The 18,609-nt window shown below is 41.7% G+C and overlaps 1 protein-coding gene across 2 annotated transcripts in view; it reads left to right on the forward strand.

The window, feature by feature from the left end:
- LOC122549998 (exocyst complex component 6B) overlaps nucleotides 1-18,609 on the forward strand; it is a 697,687-nt gene that overhangs the window by 181,655 nt on the left and 497,423 nt on the right. The window lies entirely within an intron of this gene.

Below are 18,609 nucleotides of genomic sequence, written 5' to 3' on the forward strand. Positions count from 1 at the left end.
TTGATGGATGTGGAAGGCTCCTTTAGGGCCTTGGATAGAGGTGAGGGAGGAGGTGTGGGCGCAGGTTTTGCAATTCCTGCGGTGGCAGGGGAAAGTGCCAGGATGGGAGGGTGGGTTGTAGGGGGGGCGTGGACCTGACCAGGTAGTCACAGAGGGAACGGTCTTTGCGGAAGGCGGACAGGGGTGGGGAGGGAAATATATCCCTGGTGGTGGGGTTCGTTTGGAGGTGGCGGAAATGTCGGCGGATGATTTGGTTTATGCGAAGGTTAGTAGGGTGGAAGGTGAGCACCAGGAGCATTCTGACCTTGTTACGGTTGGAGGGGTGGGGTCTGAGGGTGGAGGTGCGGGATGTGGACAAGATGCGTTGGAGAGCATCTTTAACCACATGAGAAGGGAAATTGCGTTCCCTAAAGAAGGAGGCCATCTGGTGTGTTCTGTGGTGGAACTGGTCCTCCTGGGAGCAGATCCGGCGGAGGCGGAGGAATTGGGAATACGGGATGGCATTTTTATGGGAGGTAGGGTGGGAAGAGATGTAATCCAGGTAGATGTGGGAGTTGGTGGGTTTGTTTACCTGCTAGATTAGATTACTTACAATGTGGAAACAGGCCCTTCGGCCCAACAAGTCCACACCGACCCGCCGAAGCGCAACCCACCCATTCCCCTACATTTACCCCTTTACCTAACACTACGGGCAATTTAGCATGGCCAATTCACCTGACCTGCACATTTTTGGACTGTGGGAGGAAACCGGAGCACCCGGAGGAAACCCACGCAGACACGGGGAGAACGTGCAAAATCCACACAGTCAGTCGCCTGAGTCGGGAATTGAACCCGGGTCTCTGGCGCTGTGAGGCAGCAGTGCTAACCACTGTGCCACCGTGCCGCCCACCGTGCTCTGTACACCATGTTGGTCAGAGCCGGTGTTGCTGCTGTGTGTACAATATAGGTCAGAATCTGGTGTTCCTGCTTCATGTATAATGTGGGTCTGTGTTCGGTGTTCCTGGTCTGTGTACAATATGGGTCAGACCCCGGTGTTGCTGCTCTGTGTATAATGTGAATCAGAGCCCTGTGTTCTTGCTCCATGTATAATGTGCATCAGTGACAGTATTCCTGCTCAGTATATAATACGGGTCAGAACCCTGTGTTTCTGCTCTGTGTATAGTGTGGATCACAGCATTGTGTTCCTGGCTGGTCTGTATTGTGTATATCAAAGCTCCCTGGCCTGGCTCCATGTATTATATGGTGCAGCTCTCTGTGCTGTATGTGTGCTGGCTGGTCTATGTAGCAGATCTTGCAATTTTTCCAATGCTTTTTACTCAATGAGTCTTTTTAATATCTGTTGTATTGTGTTTAATTGAAGTGTTTTTGTGCTTGGATGTTTATCTGGTAATGTTAAATCATTATTTTTTAACTGAGCTTAGATTTGGAATGAGGCATGCGCTGCAGAGTAGTGCAGCCAACAATTGCTGCAAAAAAATGTGGTTAAAAGTGTTATGACACTGTGATGCTGACTCTTTCAGCCAGTGTTTTTTGACAGGTTTTACAATAACTCTGTTTCACAGTACAATGTTTACATTGTGGAATCCTAAGCACGGGCTGGTTTTTCTCTCTTTGTAGAGCAAGACTAATGCCAAAACCCCTCACACTGGCACACAAGCATGAACTGCTGGGAGCCCCTCCATGTTGCCAAATATCTGTGTGCTGGTGACTGGGATGGGAAAGTGAACAGGGGAGGGAGACTTGAAGAGCTTTTATTTCTACCATGCTTTTCACAACTTGGGCTCTCCATAAGTGTTTTATAGCTGGTAGGACTTTTTTGTTGTACTGTTACATTAATGTGATTGGTAAAGATTATAATGGGATTTCTAACTTGGTGACCTGTTTATGGAGTTCTAGGGGTACACAGAAACAGACCCCTTGGTCCAACTCGTCCATGCTGACTAATATCCTAAATTAATCTAGTCCCATTTGCCAATGTTTGACCATATCTCTCTAAATCCTTCCTATTCATAAACCCATCCAGATGCCTTTTAAATGCTGTAATTGTACCAGCCTCCACCACTTCCTCTGGCAACTCATTCCATACACACACCACTCTGTATGAAAATGCTGCCCCTTTTGGTCCCTTTTTATATCTTTCCCCTCTCAGCTTAAACATATGCCCTCTAGTACTGGACTCCCCCCTTCCAGGGAAAAGACCTTATCTATTTATCTATCCATGCCCGTCATGATTTTATAAACCTTAAAAAGGTCACCCCTCAGCTTCCAACGCTCCAGGGAAAACAGCCCCAGCCTATTCAGCCTCTCCCTAGAGCTCAAACCATCCAACCTTGGTAACATTGTTGTAAATCTTTTCTGAATCCTTTCAAGTTTCACAACATGCTTCATAAAGCAGGGAGACCAGAATTACATGCAGTATTCCAAAAGTGGCCTAACCAATGTCCTGGACAGTCGCAACATGATCTGCCTTTTCCTACATTCAGTACACTGACCAATAAAGGAAATACCAAATGCCTCCTTCACTAACATGTCTACCTGCAACTCCGCTTTCAAGGAACTATGAACCTGCAGTCTAAGGTCTCTTTATTGAGCAACACTTCCCTTACCATTTAGTGTCTAAGTCCTGCCCTGATTTGCCTTTCCAAAATGCAACACCTCACATTGGCCCATCTGATCAAGATCCCGTTGTACTCTGAGGTAACCTTCTTTGCTTGATGACATCTTGAAACCTGAGTAGGAATATGCAGTGCTTGCTGCAGCTGATCTGATTGGACAAGTTGATGAGATGTGTCTCATGGTCTGGGGTTTTCCCTTGGGCTGACCCTTCATCTTCCAATTATGGGGCAGGTGAATGCATCATTCATGACCTCAATGGATTTTTTTGAGCTCCGTCTTCTGCATTCAATGGAAGATGGCAACCAGTTTTTATACAGCAAGGTCCCAAATTGTGATAGTTACCAAATCATTCTTTTTAAACTGTCGTTTACTGAGCTAAGACAAAAAGGCAGAATTCTCCTGCTGTTCTTTCAAATAGCGTCATTGGATCTTTTCCATACTGCGTGAGCTGACATAACTCCAACTGAACATGTGTTTTGAAAGACAGCATCTCTGACAGTTTATAATTTTGTCAGTATTATTCTGGACTCAGTATTATTCTGGAGTGCAGATGGGCTGTATGACTATATTGGAGGCATCTGCCTTAGTGTTCCACATCCCTGGAGTGGAAATTGAATGCTCAACTTTCTGTCTCAGAGACTGGTCGCCAATGAGCTATGGCTGAAAGCTGAGCAGCACTATGAATTGCCTTGCTGCCCTGTACAAAAGGTCTTTGTTGTTAGGACAAAACAACCGATGCTGTGATAGCTGCTGAGGTACTTTTGCCATACCAGACTGTCCCCTGCCCACCCCGACCATCCTCAAGAGTGATGACGTTATGTCATGAAGACCTGTATTTCAGAACCGGGTCTCCTCACCCACACCTCAGGTTTTACACTATTTCTGCGAAACCTTATTTACACATAGAACCAGAAACTGGCGTTATCCAGGGTTCACCCTTGAAATCTGGAGACAGAATTGCAGATCCAGTCTGTTTCAGAATTCAGACTGAATGAGTGCCTCTGTGTAAGCAGTTCAGCACTCAGTGTAACATATTGTTTGTCAAAATGCACACATCCCTCAAGAACTGTTATAATAAGTTGGAGCTGTCTGAATTATAATATAAAAGGAGTCCAGAGGAAAGCCAAAGCATTTGTTCTGTAAATCTTTGCCGTTTTATTTCCCTACTTCCTCCTTCAAAGTTCACATTGTGCCCAAGGGTCCCGTGGGGGATTTGCAGAGGGCTGACCTCAATTAAAGAATAATTATTTAAATATGAACCGACAGTAGAGATTATAGGTGATTATTAAAGGATTTTTAATCCTGTATTAAGATTTTAATGTTTAGGTCAGTGGTCGTTAGCACAAATTAATTCATTTTATTTCTTGAAGAGCTGAATACCATGTTAACTCCTTGATGGCCATGACAATGGCAAAACCTGAGTCTTTCAGATCCAGTGCTGGTGTGTCTGCTAAATTGTTTTCAAAACTGCCTTAGAACATATATTGGAAAAGGAATAAAGAAATCATTATAGCATGTTCTTGTGTTGAGTTACTGATTTTAGGATGTGCAGTATAAAATATCACGTTCTTACGTACATTCATAATTCAATATTTGAAACTAGATGGTTGCTTTTATCTTTCTGATAAATAGTTGCATGAGAGGACGGAGATATAATATTGATATCTGGTGCAATTAGCAGTTTTCTCTCTCTCTCCTCCACCACCATCTTTCTTCCTCTCTGCTGTTACCCCCCCCCGGACACATTTCGTATTGATTATCTTCTGCCCCCAGTTTCTAATTGCATCTGAAATAAAGTTGTTTGCATCATTGTTGGCATGGAGGTGAAAACTTGACATTCACAAGCTTAGGGCTGCAGTCAGCTTTGCTGATTTGTCATGAACAGTCTAAACAGTAGGAGTGATTCTTTTGGACTTATATTGTTCCCAATTTTTCCAGGGGTCCCCTTATAGGTTCTTGATTAGTAAGGGATCAAGGGTTAGGGGAGTGTGTGTTTTGTGTGTTTCTGGAGCAGTATTTGTCGATGGCAATGCATGGCATCCAGATTTTGGGGAGTAAGGATTCCGTTTGTGGTGACAGAATTCACAGCTGCTGACCTGCTCTTGTAAGCAAAGTATTTACATGGCTGGTCCAATTCAGTTGCTGCTCATTGGGAAGTCTCTGGGAATGCTGATAGTTGGTAAAACCATTGGAACTTCAAGAGGTGGTGCCTAGTTTCTCTCTTGTTTCAGATTGTCATTGTTCAGCACTTGTGTACTGCGAATGTGCCACTTAACAGCAGTGGGGTGCTGAATATTGTCCATATCTTGCTTCATTTGGACACGGATTGCTTCAGTACTTGAGAAATTATGAATGGTGCTGAACATTGTGCAATTATGAGTAAACAGGTCCACTTTGACCTTACAATTAAGGAATCATAAGTGCAAGATCATTGGTGTGGCAGCTGAAGATGGTTGGGCCTAGGACACTTGCACTGATGTTCTGGTGCTGAAATTATTGGCTTCCAAGAATAGCGATTAATCAATTAGTGGAACAATTCGTGTTTCCCATGAAATAAAAAATAAAGAACTGCAGATGCTAGAAATCTGAAATAAAAGCAGAAATTGCTGAGGAATCTCTGCAGGTCTGGGAGCATCTGGGCAGAGAAAGCAGAGTGAACATTTCGGCTCCAGTGACACACCTTCAGCTGTTTTCCACGTGTTTCTCAATAACTTCAGTTTTGTTTGGATACCTTGCTGCTAAGCTCTGCTTACATACTGCTTTGACGCCAAAAGCAGGCACTTGCAGTCAAAACTGAGTACTTTTTGTGAACAGGTGATGGCTGATTAAGTGCCGACGACCCCTTCCATCTCTGCTTAATTTTGGGAGTGGACCGATGGAGACTTTAATTGGCCTGATTAGATTTGTCTGTTTTTTACAGGCAGGCTATAAACTGGGCAATGTTCCACATTCAGTTAAATGTCAGTGTTATAGCTGTATTGGGTGTGCTTGTTGGAAAGGTAGTGTTTTCTGGAGCAGAAGTCTTCAATACTAGGATTTGACAGGACCCATAGACTTCCTGAACTTTTGGAAACAGTGTAACATTTGTGAGTCAAAGTCCCACCTAAAGGCTATGTGAAATTTTAGGTGACACCCCATGCGAATACTTGATTGTTAGAGTCGGCTTCCTTTGGATGAAGTTGTTAATGAGAATGTGCCTGCTTATCAAGATGGATATTAGATTTATAATATGGTGATGATAAAATGAAAACTTTAAGGCATCCTTGAAGGCAAAATACATTTCAGATCTTGAAGTTGTGTCATTAATCTTTATCATTAATGTTGTGGCATCAAAGCAATGATTCTGTGCAGTTTTGAAATAGTATTACTGTGTTGTACTCAAAACCTGATTATCAGCTTCTGACCGTAAGAATTCTAAACCCTTGCCCTAGATTTAGCACTGCCTTGTATAATGGTTTTACTCTTTAATAGAAGTCAGTGTTCAATTTCCTAAAAACTGTTTTTTTTCAGTATAGCTTATCGCTAAGCTGTACAATTTTTTTCCACTGGAGTCTGGAAAGGTCTCAATGTTAAATTGACCTGATTGTATTTGAGGTACTGGTGTTTGAACATTGATCAGTACTGTCACCTATATGTGGCTCCTTTTTCGGGAGGAAACATCTGATTGGCAGCATCATGCATGGCTACATAGAAAAATGAAGTGCTACTTTACTGTTGGACTATGAATTATAAATTAATTTTTGAGCGTTTTTTTAACCGACGGTTCTATAATCACCCTTCAGTACTCTATTGAAGTGACCATTCTTTTATGTGTGTTACTTGTTGCTGCCTGGCAATCAACCTCTCTCAACCAGAAAGTAAGCAGCTGAAAGTATGGCACTCCTTCTTTCAGGTTGTGAATTTTTAGATTAGATTAGATTAGATTCCCTACAGTGTGGAAACAGACCCTTCGGCCCAACAAGTCCGCACCGACCCTCCAAAGAGCAACCCACCCAGATCCATTCCCCTACATTTACCCCTGACTAATGCACCTAACACTATGGACAATTTAGCAAGGCCAATTTACCTAACCTGCACACCTTTGGACTGTGGGAGGAAACTGGATTTGTTTGAGGAGATTTTTTAAACTTCAAATTTAAAATATCTCATAAGAAACAAGGAATTCCTTTAGTAATTCAAACTTCTAATACAACACAAACTTAATGCTTTAGAAACATTGAAAATAGGTAATAAGTGTAGAACTGTACCACCATCCAGTATGATCATGGCTGGTCATGCAATTTCAGTATCCCATTCCCACTTTCTCCCCATACCCCTTGATCCCTTTAGCCGGAAGGGCCACGTCCAGCTCCATCTTGAGTATATCTAATGAACTGGCTCCAATAGCTTTCTGTGGGAGAGAACTTCACAGGTTCACAACTCTCTGAATGAAGAAATTCTTCCTCATCTCAGTCTTGAATGACTTACCCCTTATTCTTATACTGTAACCCTTAATTCTGGACTTCCCCAACGTTGGGAACATTCTTTCTGCATCTAGTCTGTCCAGTTCTATCAGAAATCTATATGTTTCAGTGAGATCTCGCCTCATTTTTCTAAATTCCAGTGAGCACCAGCCCAATCAATCCAGTCTTTCTTTAATGTTTATAAATAAAAACATTTCCTGTTTTTGAGTTCAACAAGGTAAGTAAAACAAATAACTAAAGCAATATTTATTTCCTAAATGCTGCTTGTTTACACCTGAAAATTGTGTCGGACCCTTATCGTTCGGCTTTATTTCCACTGAGAATTCTCCAATGCTTTACAGGATTTTGAGTGTTTCTTCATTTTTGGAATGAAGCCACGATGTGCCACACAGTTCTTGCAAATTTACTTTGATTCTCTTCAAGGTTCTAGGTAGAGATTCAAATCAATAATATCAAGTTGCCAAGTTTATCCTTCATAGAAAAGAAGCAGGAGGCTGGAAGAGCACAGCAAGCCAGGCAGCATCAGGAGGTGGAGAAGTTGACGTTTTGGGTGTAACCCTTCTTCAGGACTGGGGGTGGGGGTAGTGGAAACTACAAATAAAAGGTGTGGCTGGTGAAGTGGGGATAGGTGAAGACAGGTAGAAGATATGACTTGGTCAGTGGGAGGAATGAATCCGGTTGGTAGCAGGGAGGAGTGGAAAGGAGGGTGAGGGCCTGGGAAGGGAGTTGGGGGGATGAGGAGGGAGGTTATTTGAAATTGGAGAACTCAATGTAGGCTGCCCAGGTGGAAGATGACGAGTTGTTCCTCAAATTTGCAGTTTGGTTCGTTGTGGAAATGGAGGAGGCCAAGAATGGTCATGTTAGAAAGGGAATGGGAAGGGGAATTAAAATGGATGGTGACTGGGAGGTCTCGTTCGCCCCTGCGAGTCTGGCTGAGATACTTGGCGAACCATTTCCCAAATTTACATTTGGTCTCCCTGATGTAGAGAAGACCACATTGGGAGCACCTGATGTAGTAAACGAGGTTGGAAGAGAGGCAGGTGAACCTCTGTCTTATCTGGAAGGACTGTTTGGGGTCCTGGATGGAGGTGAGGGGTGTGGTGTACCAGTAGGTTTTGTATCTTTTCCGGTTGCAGGGGAAGGTGTCTGGGAATTTGGGGGTGGGGGGATGACGGTCGATGGGAAGAGTGGTGCAGATCAAGCACTGTCAAAAGAAATGGTCATTGCAGAAGGCAGAGAGAGGTGGGAAGGGGAAGATGCTCTTGGTGATGCAGTCTAGTTGGAGTTAGTGGAAGTGTTTAAGGATGTTACGTTGGATGCAAAGACTGGTGGGGTGGTAGGTGAGGACAAGGGAGACTCTGCCTTTATTGCTTTTGAGAGGGGGTTTAGCGCAGTGAAACGGGGCATGGAAGCGGTGCAGTGGAGGGCTGTCTGGATGACAGAGGGAGGAAAAGCATGTTGTTCGAAATAGATGTCTGGAATGCTTGGGAGTGGAATGTCTCCTCGTCTGAGCAATGGAGAACAAAAGGATTGATTAAGAAAGAAAAACTACAAGAGTAAGCTTGTGTGGAACGTACAATATTGAATGTTAACGTTTCTATAGGAATGTGAAGAGAAAAAGATTGATGAAGACAAAAGTAAATCAGAACAAAGAAATCAGCTGGCTGACCATCTACATACTTTGGGTCTGTGTTTACAAAGGACAACACAGAAAATGAACCAGAAATGTTGGGCTTACAGGGTTTATTGAGAGGGAGGAACTGAAGGAAATTAGAATCAATAGGGAACTGATGCGGGGTTAGTTGATGGAATTGAAGTCTAATAAATCACAAAAGCCTGATAGATCCCAGGAAGTGGCCCTGGAAATCGTGGATGTACTAGAATCTGTACAGTGTGGAAGGAGGCTATTTGGCGCATCAAGTCTACAATGACACTCTGAACAGTAATCTACCCCTGTAACCCTGCATGGCTGACCCATCTAGCCTGCACACATACAGACAATTTGGCATGACCAATCCACTTAACCTGCACATCTTTGGACTGTGAGAGGAAACTGTAGCACCAGGAGGAAACCCGTATGGACACAGGGAGAATGTTCAAACTTCACAGGAATGGTCACCTGAGGCTGGAATTGAACTTTGCAATACTGTGTGCAGTTTTATCTCCTCACCTGAGAAAGGGTGTTCTTACTATAGAGAGAGTGCAGCGAAAGTTTAGCAGACTGACTCCTGAGATGGTAGGCTGATGTCTGAGGAGAGGTTGAGTTAGGATTGTATTTACTGGATTTCAGACGAATGAGGGGGGAGTCTTATAAAACCTGTAAAATTCTAACAGGCTGAAACAGGGCAGACACAGGAAGGATACTCTAGATGGTACAGGAGTCAAGAACCATGGCATACATTCTAAGGATATAGGCAAACCATTTAGGGCTGAGATGAGGAGAAAGTTCTTCACAGGGGTGGTGATGACCTTGTGGTATTATCATTAGATTATTAATCCTGGTAATGTTCTGTGGACCCAGGTTTGAATCCCACCATGGCAAATGATGGAATTTGAATTCAAAATAAAAATCTAGAGTTGAGACCCTAATGATGACCATGAATCCATTATTGATTGTCCTTTAGGGAAGGTAACTGCCATACTTAACCTGGTCTGGCCTACATGTGACTCCAGACCCACGGCAATGTGATTACTCTTAACAGTTAGGGACATGTATTAAATATTGGCCCAGCCAGTGACACCCGCATCCCATGAATGAGTAAATTTTTAAAGGTCTCTAACTGGTTAATTTGAATGAAGAGGCTATATTCTCAGAAATCGTTCTGAAAATGTACACCATTTTTCTTAAACCACATCACTGCCTGTACAGATTTGGAAAGGCATGTGAATTGCTGGGGGGTGTCCAGGACAGGAAGTGAATCAATGCGGTGCCGTGCAGAATGTTTCACAACAATGTCTCACAACAATGTCTTCGGTGATTTCAGCACTGGTTGACTTTGTTTGCCAACATTTCATGGGAAAGTAAGTTGTGAAGCCCTCTAACATCCTTGGACTGGACCTATAGCGTAGGGCTAAGGATAATGAGAAGATGCAAGTCTCTCTTGGTCTTGCATTGTTTTTCCTTTGAGCAGACAAATTGTTACAATTTGATTCATTCTGGACTGTTGAAACCTTTCATTGGGGAAAAAAAAAGTGATTAAAAGCTTCTGCTAATACAATATGTTGGCCCTTACATACATTATACTGTTGTAAACGTCAAACGGTTTGTAGCTGATGCAGTGCAAATTTCTGTACCTAAGCAAGTAGTGAGCCATTCATGTGAGAGTACTTTGGTGCCACTTAATCTCAACAATTTTTCTGCCTCAACAGCTAAGAGAGTTGTCTCTAATTGAATAACAGTGTCATAGTGAATGACCAATATCCAATTCCATTACCTGGGTTTTCAGATGTGAGTCTGGGCAATGGGTGTCGAAGGTTTATACCCGATGATGGGAAGAAATTCTCTTTCATTTTTATGCCATTAGCAAATTACAGCACTAAAGACTGACATTTGGTTCCTGTGTCCTCACAGTCCACATGATGCCACTGCCTGATTTTCTTAAGCTTACTATTTATCCCTGAGTGACAAACCTAGAAGAGATAATGTGATCATTGTTTCATTTCAGCTTTTGGGAGCTTGCTGTGTGAAAATGGACTTCTGTGTTTCCAACATTGCCAAAAGGGATTGCACATGAGAAAATTAAGTATTTAACTAGCTCTGAATCATTTTGGAATGTCTTGAGGTCACAAAAGTGCAAATCTTTTCTTAATTCTCTAAGCACACTATCTTACTGTAATTCACATATTTCTTCAGTTTTGCTTTATAATACTCAGTGGTCCCGACCTCTCATACTTCCTGTGTCAAAGAATTGCATGTTCCAACAGTTCTCTGCAGAAAGAACTTTCCCCTCCAAACCCTTTCCTCAGTTTTTCTCTGGGCCCCCATGTCATTGAATTGTGAACCAAAGGAGGATGATTTGTTTGTCAAAATCAATCAAAATATCAAACTTCAACTTAGCTAATTTCAGTTGAAGACTTAATGTAGAAGAATGGATGAGAAAAGTCTTTGAGCAGCAATAATTAAATTTCAGAGGTTTATATGTGATTAACTTAGTTGGAACTAGAATTAAAAAAGAACATGGTAGAGTAAAAACAAAAACATGAATTGCTGGACAAGCTCTGGAACCCCTAAGGGTTCTGAGGAAGGGTCACTGGAACCAAGACATTAACTTTGATTTCTCTCCACAGATGCTACCAGACCCGCTGAACTTCTTCAGTAATTTTGGTTTTGTTTCTGATTTCCAGCATCTGCAGTTCTTTCAGTTTTATATGGAAAAGTAGAGGTTCTTTGAATAAGTTGAGAGATTAGAGCAGAAATTAGGTGAAAGACGCACATTAATTGTTTTGAAATTTATTTTGAGGTATAGGCTTTCCTAACAAGGCTGACCCCTGTGGTTTAATGCAAACAAATGGGCTTCAAGGCCATTTCATTGGTCATTAAGAGTAAACTGCATTGATATTGAATGAGAGTCGTAGAGTCAGAGAGATGTACAGCATGGATACAACCCCTTGGTCCAACTCGTCCATGTTGACCAGATATCCTAACCTAATCTAATCCCATTTGCCAGCATTGGCCATATCCCTCTAATCCCTTCCTATTCATATACCCATCAAGATGCCTTTTAAATGCTGTAATTGTACCAGCCTCCACCATTTCCTCGAGCAGCTCATTTCTTCTTAGAACTAAAGTGAACACCCTTCAGTTCCCCGCATTATAGCCCATCTGTCACCCTGTTGCCCACTTACTTAACTTCTCTACATCTGTTGCTACCTTGTTGTGCTCTCTTTGCAGCCTTCTATGATGGCAGTGCTGTATTGCAAGAGGTAACATCCTTCAAATGGGATAAGTAACAGAGAACTCACCTGCATGTTAGTCAATAATGCCGATTATTTGAAAAAAGTGATGACCATTCTTCTGGTGCCTGGACCCCATTATTCCCTCATCCAGCGTCACAGACTAGTTGGTCATTCAGCTCTAATCCAGGAATTAGGGTCTTGCTGCACACGCAATTGCTGCTGGGTTTGCTGCCACAACACTCGAGTCCCATGTAATTCATTTTATGAAGTGCTTTGTAACTTTGGAGTCATACAAAGGTCTCTGGGGCTCAGCACCATTCCACACACTGTGTTGCACTCCTCCGTCTTCAAGACATTGAAATATTGAATTATTCACTGAGCAGACTAACTTGAGTAATTAAAAGTACATGGACAAATCATTCAAATGTCACAATGGTTCTCCTGAATTGTTTCAAGAATGCTGTTATGAACATTTATGAAAATTACTTTCCTAAAAGAAAAGTATTACATGAGTTACTTATAAAGAAATTGAAATATTGCCAAGGCCACTGTTATGAGTTGAGTCTCCAGGCAGCACTGACTGTCCAATCCTAAATTGTTATAGTACTGCGGTAACCTATGTTTTTATTTGAAGAGGAAAAGAATGATGATTTCTACAGCTCTTGGAAAATTAAGTAGGTCTAGTTGCTTGGAAATACTAAGTAGAAGCATTTCTACATTCCCTCAGTCCCAATAATGATTTCTACCATATTTAGATAATGTGTGCAATAAACTAGCTCAAGATCGGGCCTCTCCCTTGCTTTCTGTTGAAATATATAAAATATTAATGAGACATGCCAGGTGTAAGCTGAGAGGATGTTTCCTCCTGTGGAAATCTAGACAGAGGTTAAAAATTTTAAAAAGTTTGAAAATAAGGGATCTCCCATTTAAGACTGAGATATTAGATGGTTGTTAATCTGTGGTCTTCTGTTATTTGGAAAGCAATGGAGACTGGTTAATTGACAATACTCAAGGTTGTGTGAGTCAGATTTTTGATCAGCAGAGGAATTATTGGTTTTGGAGAAGCAGACAGAAAGGAAGAGTTCAGGCTACAGTCAGACCTTCCGAATGGTGAAGCAAGCTCAAAGGGCAAATGGCCTATTTTTCTGCTCCTAATTCTTGCATTTCTGAGTGACCTGCATCAGCATCTGGGATGAGAGATGATCTCATCGAAAGAGATGGGATTTTGAAGAAGCTTGATTGGATAGCCATCCAGGATTGTTTTCCCTGCTTGGAGCATCTGTAAATCGTGAGGGCACAGTCTCAGGAAAGGGTGACCAAAAGACCATAAGATAAAGGAGCAGAATAAGGCCATTTGGCTCATCGAATCTTCTCCACCATTCAATCATGGCTGTGATTTTTCTCAACCCCAATTCTCCTGCCTTCTCTCCTAATCCTTGATTCCCTTACTAATCAAGAACTTAAAGACACTCAATGCCTTAGCCTCCATAGCCTTCTGCAGCTGTGAGTTCCACAGATTCACACCCCCTCCTCTCAGTTCTAAAGGGGCCGTGCCTTCATGCTGATGCTGTGCCCTCCACATGTTTGAACTGAGCCGAGAAATTTCTTGATTCAGAAATTGCAAAGCTTTGGAATTCTCCTATCCCAGATGCTCCGTGGTTAAGTATATTTAAGACTGAGAGAGAATTTTAGTGTCTCAAAATTGAGCGATATAGGCTGAAAGCAAAGTCAAAGATCAGCCACGATAGGACTGTACAATAGAGCCATACCATTCACTCCTATTTCTTATGTTTATATCTTGTCTCTTTCTCTTTGAGACAGCTACCTGCTTTGTATTTATCAGCATTTTCTATTTTCAGTTTCGGTAATTCGATTTTCAATGGTAATAAAGATAAATACTGTCAGTGCTGAAAATATAAAGACAGAACGTGTGGAACTACTCAGTAGGTCAGGGCATCAACCTTAAATGTTAATTAAAATTTATTTTTTAATATTTCTGACATTTTCTGTTTTTATTTTGGTGTTCCTCAATCTGCTGCAATCATGCAGAGCACAAAGAAAAGCAAGAACCAATTGGGCTGAATGGCCTGTTACTGCGTTATATGTCTATGCAATTCAAACTGGACTGGGTGCTTTCTAGTTTGGCTTCGGAGGCAGTATTTGTCAATTTGTGATGGAAGCTCAGTGGGGCAGGAAAGTTTCAAATGGGAAACGCAAAATGAGATGGGATGCAGCAATTTCTTTTGGAGCATGCCGATTAGGAGAGCATCTGCTGTCCAATATTTACCCCCCCCACTAAATCTGTTACTGTTTGTGCATGCTCTGAGGTCAATGCCCTGATGTTAATAAGAGCCTTAATCAATAAAGTACTTAACACTGGAGATTGTAGTGTGGGTGAGTGGGAGAGGGGATGCTGTAAGAGAGGATTTAACTCAGATTAATTTCCAATATTGACCTAAAGGACCAACAGTCAGGACCTTGTAAATGCGCTGAAAGGCTTTCGTTACTTGATAGATATAATTTGAGGTAAGGAGCTTTTTGGTAAAAAAGGTTTTGGGGAGTGGTGGATCTGCTGTGTTAACAGATGGAGGGATAATAATGTTTCATAGCAGTAACTGCATCGCTGACGTCCTCAAATGAGAGAGGAAACAGACTGTAATGATATTAAAGCCCAAGCTTTGTTGGAGTGATTGTAGACGTGTGGAGAGGAGGGGGCTTTGCAGAAGCTTGGATTAGCAGTAATGAGCATAATCCTTTGGATTGATGCTTAAACTCATCATATCATGAAGGCTGACATGCTTTTAAGTATCTCCAGGCGGTTTGTCAGCCCTAGAATATAATTTGATGTGAACATTTGTTTTTTGTTTTTCCCTCTAATCTCCGTTTGGACATATAATGCTGTTATGCAAAGAAAATATTTGTTTTTTTCTATTTCTGTTTGGCTTAAAGATGAAGTTTCTGTGACCGATTAAATTTTAAATTTGTTTTTTTTTGGAAAATAAGTTTCAGTTGGGGAAAATTGGAAGCAGGGCTCCAGTGTCATTTAGATTGTAAACAAATTGTTTCATTGCCTTTCCCCATTAATAATCTCCCCTACAAGAAATAAAAACTGATTTTTAAAACATTTCTCCATGTATGGAAGTTCTTTCTGGTGTCTCTGAAGTGTTCAGAAAGAAAGGATAGGACAATAAACTGTGACTGGGGGTGAAGAGGAGGTCAGAAGACTGTTACTTTAAATTCCAAACCAGCATGGAGGCAGCAAATCTAGTTCTGATGTTGTGCTGCATTCTTTTCGATGAGGGATTAAACAGAATCGCATGTTTTGAAGGCAAAAGGATCTCATGGCCACTATTTTTAATAGATAACTGGCTGCTCTCCAGTGTCCTGGCCAACGTTCCTCCCTCAGCTAACACCATCAAAAATAGATTAATTGCCAATATAATTCTGATGTTGCTTGACCGATACAGCCTTTTTGAACCACTGCAGTCCTTTGGGTGTAGGGTCCCCCATAGTGCTGTTCAGAAGACAGTCAGAGACAGTGAGGAAATTACAATGTAGTTCCAAGTCAGGAGGGTGTATGACTTGAAGGGGATCTGCTGCTGTTGTCCGTCTAGATGGCAAAAAGCCATAGATTTGATGGCACTTTTAAAGGAACTTTGAAGTTTCCATCACAATTCTGATTCATGCCTTGTAGATGGTGGACGAGCACTGGGGAGATAGGAGATGATTGCTCGCTGCAGGATTCCTAGCCACTGACCTGCTTTTGTAATTGCAATATTTATATGTCTAGTACAGTTCATTTTCTGGTCAATCGCCATTGAATGTCAAGAGGAAGTGATTAGATTCTCCCTTGTTAGTAATGGTCATTGTCTGGCACTTTTGCAGCACAGGTGTCGTTTGCAATTTATCAATACAAATCTGGGTCCGATTCTAGAATTTTGGGCCCCGGACAGCTGAGTTATGGCCACCATTGCTGGCAGAATAAAAATTAGGAAAGTGCTAAAGGCCAGGATCGGAAGAATAATATACTTAAGGAAGAATATGCTTGTGGAGCATATTTAGACCTGAAATCGGAGATGTGAAATCCCACCATGGCAGTTGGTGGAATATAACTTAATTATAAAAATCATAAATCTCAATAACTAATTTAGTTAATAAATATGAAAAGGCACATTTTATCAATGCACTCATTAGGTCATTTGCAACATGGTGGCTCAGTGGTTAGCACTGCTATCTCACAGCGCTAGGGACCTGGGTTCGATTCTAGCCTCAGGTGACTGTCTGTGTGGAGTTTGCACATTCTCCCCATGTCTGTGTGGGATTCCTCCAGGTGCTCTGGTTTCCTCCCCCAATCCAAAGATGTGCAGGTTAGGTGAATTGGCCATGCTAAATTGCCCATAGTGTTCAGGGATGTGTAGGTTAGGTGGATTGGTCAGAGATAAATGTAGGGTAATGGGGAATAGGTTTGTGCGGGATAATCTTCGGAGGGTTGGTGTAGACTTGTTGGGCTGAAGAGCCTGTTTCCACACTGTAGGGATTCTCTGATCTATGAATACAAATGTGAAGGGACCATCATTTCATACTGTACGTTTGGCATGTAGTCACTGATTTGTAGAGGTGTTGCCATGGAGAATGCAGCATTGGATGAATGTCACTCCAACAAAACTCAAGAAGTTTTGCACCATCCAGGGCAAAGTAGCCGCTTAATTGGCACCACATTTACAAACATTCACTCCCTCTAACTCCGGCATTCATTAGCAGCAGTGTATTCCATCCAAAAGATGTAGTGCAGAAATTCCTCAAAATTCTTCGACAGAACCTTTCCGACCCTTACCCACTTCTATCGAAGGACAAGGGTAGGAGATACAGGGAATCACAGCGACCTACAAGTTCTCCTGAAAGCCACTCACCATGCTGTCTTGGAAATATATCGCTCTTCCTTCACTGTCACTGGATCAAAATTTTGGAATTGCCTCCATAAAGATGTTGTGGGTCAACCTATAGCACATGAACTGTTGCAGTTCAAGATGGTAGCTCACCACCACTTTCTCAAGGGCAACTAGGGATCAGCAATAAATGCTGAGCAGAAAGTTATATCCACATCCCATAAAAATTTAAATAAATGACTGATAGTTAGCTGCCAAGCTTTGTTTAAATTTAAACCGGGTGGTTAGATTCTAATTTGTGAAGAAATTACCCTCTGAAACGCAGCAGAGAATGGCTTTTGCTTGCCAGCTTGAAACTGAGGCAATGTATGTATACGTTCTTTCTGTCTGTAAAGAACAGGGCCCCCTGTCTTAATATATGTTGCTTACACGTTGAAAGTGCCATCCTTTGGCCCGTTCATTAGTTTGCATGATGTGAGCATGTTTATAATTAGAAAAGTAAGTTTGCTGTTTATGAATTTGCAGCTCCAAGAATACATTTCCTTCGCTATCTTAATGGGCCCCATCGTGCACTCAAATTTACATTTGAAATGGAACAGCCAAATATGTTCCCTTTTCCTGATGTGCTAGTTGACGAACCTAACAGGAGGTTCTCTCCTGCAGTCTATCGCAAGTCTACCTTCACTGTTCAATACATATGTTCTGAATCCTGCCATTCCATGTACTAGGAATCTGACCTATTGGCAACTTTAGAAATAGGTCTGAACCATTTGGTCACCCTGCAAGGTTGACACTGCAATAAGACACATCCATGCCATCCTATGAAATAGTGGCTATTCTAATCAGATCATTTGTTACTGTATGTCACATAATGCCCAATCTATTTATGATTACACTGGAAAGGTAAGACGTCCCAAAAATTTGATCAATAGTTGAAGCTAGCTGTTTTACACTGCTGCTATGGAGTAGGAATGTGAGTGGTGTTCACTAGTAATAGGATGCTATTGTTAAGCAAAGAAAAAATTCAGTCTCTTGCACAGATGAGTAATGTGTTTTATGATTTTCAATGTCTGTGTGATGTTAGTTTTGTAGGTATTAGGTCCCAAAAACTGGCGGATTACATAAACAGCATATCCTTTTGGCTGTTTGCTACAAATAAGGCGCTGCCTGTATTCAGTTGGTCTGTGCTTGCAAAGTTTAAAAAAAAAGTACAAAACTAAAATTGGATATGATTCTGCAGTGGGACATTATTTGCTGGATAATCCTGAATCTTCAAAGAACTAAACAGGCAACCAACTTAAGTTTGTTAGTTGGACTTGCAGTGTTAACTGTCAGTCATCATCTAATCAGCCTGTTCTCCACGGCAGCACCTTTCCCAATCAGAATCCACTTGCCAACCAATCAGTACAGTCTGCTCATGTCGTATAAAATATTATTCCTCTTAACAGTGGTATTCTTGCAAATGCATTTATGCGTGCAAAAGGAAAAGCCTCAACAAAATCGTTTTCAGTAATCATTCATTTAAAAATCCAGAATTGAAAGCTAGCCTTCGGATTGGTGCTATGGAACTACCATCATTTGCTGGCTTTGGTCAGCCTTACTTGTGATTCCAGGCCCACACAATGTGTGTTGACTTTAAAATAACCTGGAAAGCCACCTTTTTCAAGGGCATTTACGGATGGACCACATTTGCTAGCCTTGGTAATATCCAAAATCAGTGAAAGAATAAAAGTAGAACTATATTTATG

Source organism: Chiloscyllium plagiosum, unplaced genomic scaffold (genome assembly GCF_037043375.1).
Source record: "Chiloscyllium plagiosum isolate Xiang-an unplaced genomic scaffold, Cpla_swu_hap1 HiC_scaffold_1, whole genome shotgun sequence".
Classification (NCBI taxonomy): domain Eukaryota; kingdom Metazoa; phylum Chordata; class Chondrichthyes; order Orectolobiformes; family Hemiscylliidae; genus Chiloscyllium; species Chiloscyllium plagiosum.